Genomic DNA, 5,525 nt, shown 5'->3' on the forward strand with positions numbered 1-5,525 from the left:
TTTTTATTCCAGGTTAGTAGCTGGAAATGAGGAGGTGTTGCAAGCAACATGTGGCTTACCAACCCGCTTTAGGTAGACCACCAGTGGTCTACGGATGACAATTAGGGAACCTCTGATTTAGAGCAGTGGTTCTCAACCTTTCCAGATTAGTGTCCCCCTTTCAGGAGTCTGATTTGTCTTGTGTCCCCCAAATTTCACCTCACTTAAAAACTAATTGCTTACAAAATCAGGCATAAAATTATAAAAGGGTCCTAGCACATTATTCCTGAAAAAAGACTGCTTATTTTCCCATTTTTGCACTAGAATTAGAAAATACATCCACTGGAATCTAAATATTGTACCTGCATTTCAGCGGGCAGTATATAGAGTAGTCTAAAGAAGCCATTGTATGAAATTTGAGTTAGTAACTTTGCAAGTGCTTTCTTTGTTGTCTGCTGTAAAACTAGGCAAATATCTAGATGAGTTGATATACCCCCTGGAAGACCCCTGCAGACCCTCAGGGGTACAGAAGTCCCCCTGGTTGAACACCACTGATCTAGAGGATAGAGCAGGAGACTAGGCCTCTGGGCTCCCATTGCTGGCTCTGCCATTTACTCACTGTGCAGCCTTAGGCAAGACATTTAGCGCCTGATCTTGTACCCACCAGTGTCAATGACTAAGCTCCCGTGTACTCCACTGCTGTCGGTTCAGCCTTTTCGGCTCTCTGGGTCAGAGTTACCCAGTGGGAATGATGGCGATGGGGCGGCGAGTTCTATGGGCTCATGGTGCTCGGGCTCCAGCAGTATTCAAGGCTCGGGGGCCCGGCTCCACCAATGTTTGATTCATTCCAAGGCCAAATGAATCAGAAGAACTTGTCTCTAGTGATGTTTCCTATTGTCTAGGATTACCACCATGGGACAAGAGGCAAGACTCGCCGCACCCTGATGCTGACATACAGCAACGTGGCTGTCCATGCTCCAAAAGAGCAGCTTCTCTCCCGAGTAGAGGCAGACATCACAAGGAACATCATTCACCATTACAGAACCAGTTGTCAGGTAAGAGCCTTTGCATGACAACTGTGAGGGGCATTACCCTGAAGTTATAGAATTGCCTCTGAGTTTATAGAGAGAGGGCTTGTATTTTCTAAAACTCTCCTTTGAGCAATAATTTGTCACATAACTGAAATTTAAAACTGTAATGGATGGAGCATGAGCTGTCACATGTTGTATCACTTTTGTTGCTCTTCTTTGTGTTTTCTCTAGTTTTTCTATAGTCTTCTGAAATTCTGTCGAGCACAGCTGCACAGTAATTCACATGGAGTCACACTCAGGCTATTCAGAATAACACTCTAACTCCCCTAATATGTATGTGTATCTAGCTCTATCTTTTGCTAGCCAAGAGAGAATGGTGCTAACTTGTATTTAGTTTCTTTGCTGTCACTCTGTTTCTTGGACTCACTACTTCCCTTCCCTCTTCTCTGTCGTCTTGTTTGTCTGTGTGCTCGTTATTTCTGTTCCCTAGGTGTCTGACTGCTGGTACTGACTCTCCTCTCAGTGCAACCTCGCCACGTCACTTTGCCATTCAATTCTGCCCTGTCTAAGTGAGAATCTCATTTAGCCTTTGTCAAAAAAGTTGATCACAGTTGAACCAAACGGATATCTTCCAGAAGTTCACAAATGCAAATATTCCATAGGATGGCCCCTGATCTTGACCTCTGCAAAACACCCTCTCTGGATATATTTCCTGCCTTTTGGAAGATTTAACAATCATGATTCCTCTCTGCTCCATATTCACCAGCCAGGCCATTTTGAGGATGTGTGTTATGTGGGACTATAGACATTGCTAATAGCTGTTTTGCATTTTGTTTTTCAGGTGCTGGGCATCGCTCTTACAAACAAGGTAAATTCTAAATAATCTGCCCTCAGCTCTTGCCTTTTCTATCCACAAGTTGCTTGTTTAAATTGCACAGAGCTTGATTTCCTTGCTACATCAAGCAGGAGTCCTGGCTGCTCTGGTGTAAGTGGCCCTGGATTTCTTTCATGAACCTGGGTTTTCTCTTCTTCTGAGGTGGGTGCAGAGCCAGGGTCCTCTGCCTTCTGGGGTCTGTGGACACCTCTCTCCTCTCCTGTGGCTAGATTTAATTCCTGACCTTTATCTTCTGGACTCTGGTTCTTCTCTCCGTTTCTCATCTACATCCTCTTGTTTCTCCTTCTGGATTATGTAGGACATGCACCTAAAATTAACCCTCATCCAGAATGTCACGGAGATTAGCTGTGCCATTTTGGAGACCAGAGACTCCCAGGAGTTCGAATTCTCTTACAAACTGGAGCTCCTTGGCTACATGCTGGTGAGTGTTGAGGAACTTTGAGGACTGAAGTACAAAGGAGTTTGTTGTAATGTCATCAGACTGGGTTTCCAGGTAGATGTTGTTTTATCCATTGGCTGTGACTGTACCACTGCAGTCTCATGAGCTACCTGCACAGCACCCAGAATGCTGCTGGGTCCACTCTGAGCTTGGCAGGGATGCCGACCTATTGTGGGCTGTAAGTGGCAGGAATGGCTTGTGTCTGGGGAGTTATCTTTCTGTCCTCCATATAGCCTACAGATGGCCCTAGGGTCCATTTCTGAGGCAGAGAGCCTGCCGAGCACGGTGTCTGTTTATTACAGGTCTGGCATATGGCCCTGTTTCAGGGTGTGAGAGGAAAGCCTCTCTGCCTTTCAAATCCATTTCCCATTTTTTTTAATTTCCCTATTCGTGCATTTCAGGACTTCATTAAAAAGGAACCACTGGATTCCCTGGCATCTCCAGTTCGCTACAAGGCAATTCTTGCCATTAGACATCTGAGGTAGGCTATTTTCTGCCATATTTCCTGGCACTGTGATGTCGTCTTTGTTAGTTCATGAGTGCCAGGTTGGGAGCAGTTTGATGCCTGCCGGGTTTGGCTCACATGCTGCTCACCAGCAGAACTTTAGTTCTTGAGGGTTTGAATGTGTCCATTTGGAGGTTTGTGCTTGAAAGACACAAACTTGAAGGTTGTGGGGCATGCAGTCCAATGCAGGAGAGTTCAGATGGGGAGGGAGGTGTCTGGCTTGCTGGCAGGGGGAAGGAAGCTTGTGGGTTTCTCTAAAAAGGGGACTTGAAGCTTTAGCTTTACTTCTCAATGAGCCAATACTTAATAGAGGTGCAAAGAGGTGCTCAGCTGCAAAGTGAAGGGTTGTTTGCATTTGGGGTTTTAGATTGAGACAATCTCCAGTCATTGGACCCATTTCTTTTACTTGGAGGTGGTACTGAGTCTAATGCATGACTTTTCTCTCTCTCTCTTTCTTCTGCCAGCAAACTCAAACCATCTTTGACCTTGAAGGAAAACCGTGAGCTCCTTCATCAGTGTTTCAAAAGTTTGTTTCCCCTCCCTCCCCTGGAGAAGATGATGAAAGAGGAAGGTGAGACAGCAAAGGATGCTCTGCCTATACAGGTACGTGACAACAATTCTCCTCAGGCACCATCCACTGTATTTCTGCCCAGCAGGCACTGGGTGATGGCAGTCACACATGGCCTCCCTGGCAAGGTTATGGTTACCTTTCCCCAGCCCCCAGTCGTCCCCCCCCCACACACACACAAATTATCTGTGCTGAGCCTCACTCCTTGTCTTCTGGTTTCAGTCACTGTACGTAGAGTCCTTGGAAGCCCTTGGCAAGCTAATGAAGACTTTGCTGGAGGAAGAACCAACCGCACACTGGTTCCAGGAAATGTTTCAAGTGAGTAGACCATTGAACCATGGTGAAGATTGTTTGTTTGTTTGGTTGTTTGTTTGTTGTGTTACTGCAGGGAAGAGTCAGAGATTTAGGGGGTCAAGCTTCAGTTGTGGAGGAATTTTCCACAATGGAGTGAATTGTCGGGGGGAAAAGCACCAAATTCTTCCTGGGATAAGCAGGCATGTGCCCCGCTGAAATCCACAGAAGCTATGCCATTTTATGCCAGGGCTGGATTGGGACCAACTTCTTACAATGTAGTTGACACTACTTGGACGGGCAAGAAAATCACCACTGCAGTAGCCAAATCCAAGAGAACCAGTTGAAACTGATCACTTCTTCAAAGAGGAATTCATTCATATTGAGTTAAGCCCTGTGTATGGAAACTCATCCAGAGGAGACTTCCTGTTCCTCAGACATGAACAGAATATCTTGAAGAGCTGAGGGGTGGGGAGTTTGATGCACCTTCAGTATAAAAATGAAGTTCTAAAAGGAGCTGGGCTGGGGGGGGGGACTTCTCTGCTCTTCTTCAAATTAATAAAAAGAAACGCTCCTCTCTGTCATTTGGCCACTCAATGTGGGAGAAGTTGCCCAGGAAACAGAACACAGCAGCAGACATCAAATAGCATGCAATGTGGTAGACAGCTCCCATCAGACAGTCTACAGGAGACATCACGTACACAGGCCCAGGTTCATCTCTCATGTAACTCCTTTGTCTTCAATCACTCAGAGGTGAATCTGGTCCCTGGCACTTCCATTAGACATGTAATTCCTTCGCTCCATGGAGGTCGGGTGCTTTGGAGAGGGATTTTAGTGACAATTAAACCTGTTTAAGAGGAACTTTTGGGAGGGATTTTCTGGTACTAACTCTGTCCATTCCCCTGCTCTGCCAACAGCTACTAGAGACATGGCTCCATTCAGAGAAGGAGTGGGAGAGAGAAAGGGCCTTGCAGGCCACCATCCAGCTGCTGACTGCCTATCAAGAGACAGTTCATAGCACAGTGAGTATAGCCTTCCTCTTCCTTGAGCTGACTTCCCAGCTTATATCGGATCTGACACTCAACGCAAATGCATGAAAAAAGCTTCCAGGGCAGCAGCTGGGATCTCAAAGTGACTAAGATCCCTCTGCTTCCATAAGAGAGAGGTTTACACAACAATGCTGTGACCACACTCCGGGCAGACTGCAAGAAGTAGAGGGCAGACGATCCCCCAAACTGATGGCTTATTCTAGAATTACATGCACCAAGTGAACAGCAAAAGAGCTTCCACCCTAGTTAACAAAATGCCAAACACGGTCCCCTTTTGGCATTCCAGACCTAGGCTCCCATCTAAACAGCCCAGTCTAATATAGTGAGGGGTTACTGAAAACCTGATTCACCATATGTGAGGTTCACCCATCATAAAGGACCAGATGCTTATCCCCAGGTCAAGGTGAATCTCAGGTCTTTCCCAAATAGCATGCTGCCAGCCAATCCTTAATAACGAAATTGAAGATTTCTTCTTAAAAGAAAGAAGAGAGTTACAAATGGTTAAAAGATCAATCTCCGTACAAGTGACTGTCAATGTTCATAGTTCAGGATCACAACAGTGATGGAATAAACTGCTGGCTTGTACAAGTCTCTCTGGAATCATCCCAGCAGATCAGAATCCAAAGGCAGCTTAGATGTAAAGAATGTTAGTTTTTCCATGCATTTTCCAGGTTCTTTCAAATGATGATTTGGAAGCTCTCTGTCCTATGGCTTACACTTTCCCTGTTCAAAGTTTCAGCAGACTAGAGATGACAGGATGAGGCCCGA

The 5,525-nt window shown here is 45.8% G+C and overlaps 1 long non-coding RNA gene across 1 annotated transcript; it reads left to right on the forward strand.

Moving 5' to 3' along the window:
* The first annotated feature begins 2,213 nt into the window (after positions 1-2,213).
* On the forward strand, positions 2,214-3,446 carry LOC142070299 (uncharacterized). Its single transcript, XR_012666267.1, has 3 exons — positions 2,214-2,326; positions 2,746-2,825; positions 3,314-3,446. It is a non-coding gene; the product is annotated as an uncharacterized LOC142070299 (long non-coding RNA).
* The last annotated feature ends 2,079 nt before the right edge of the window (positions 3,447-5,525 follow it).

Source organism: Caretta caretta, chromosome 28 (genome assembly GCF_965140235.1).
Source record: "Caretta caretta isolate rCarCar2 chromosome 28, rCarCar1.hap1, whole genome shotgun sequence".
Taxonomy (NCBI): Eukaryota; Metazoa; Chordata; order Testudines; family Cheloniidae; genus Caretta; species Caretta caretta.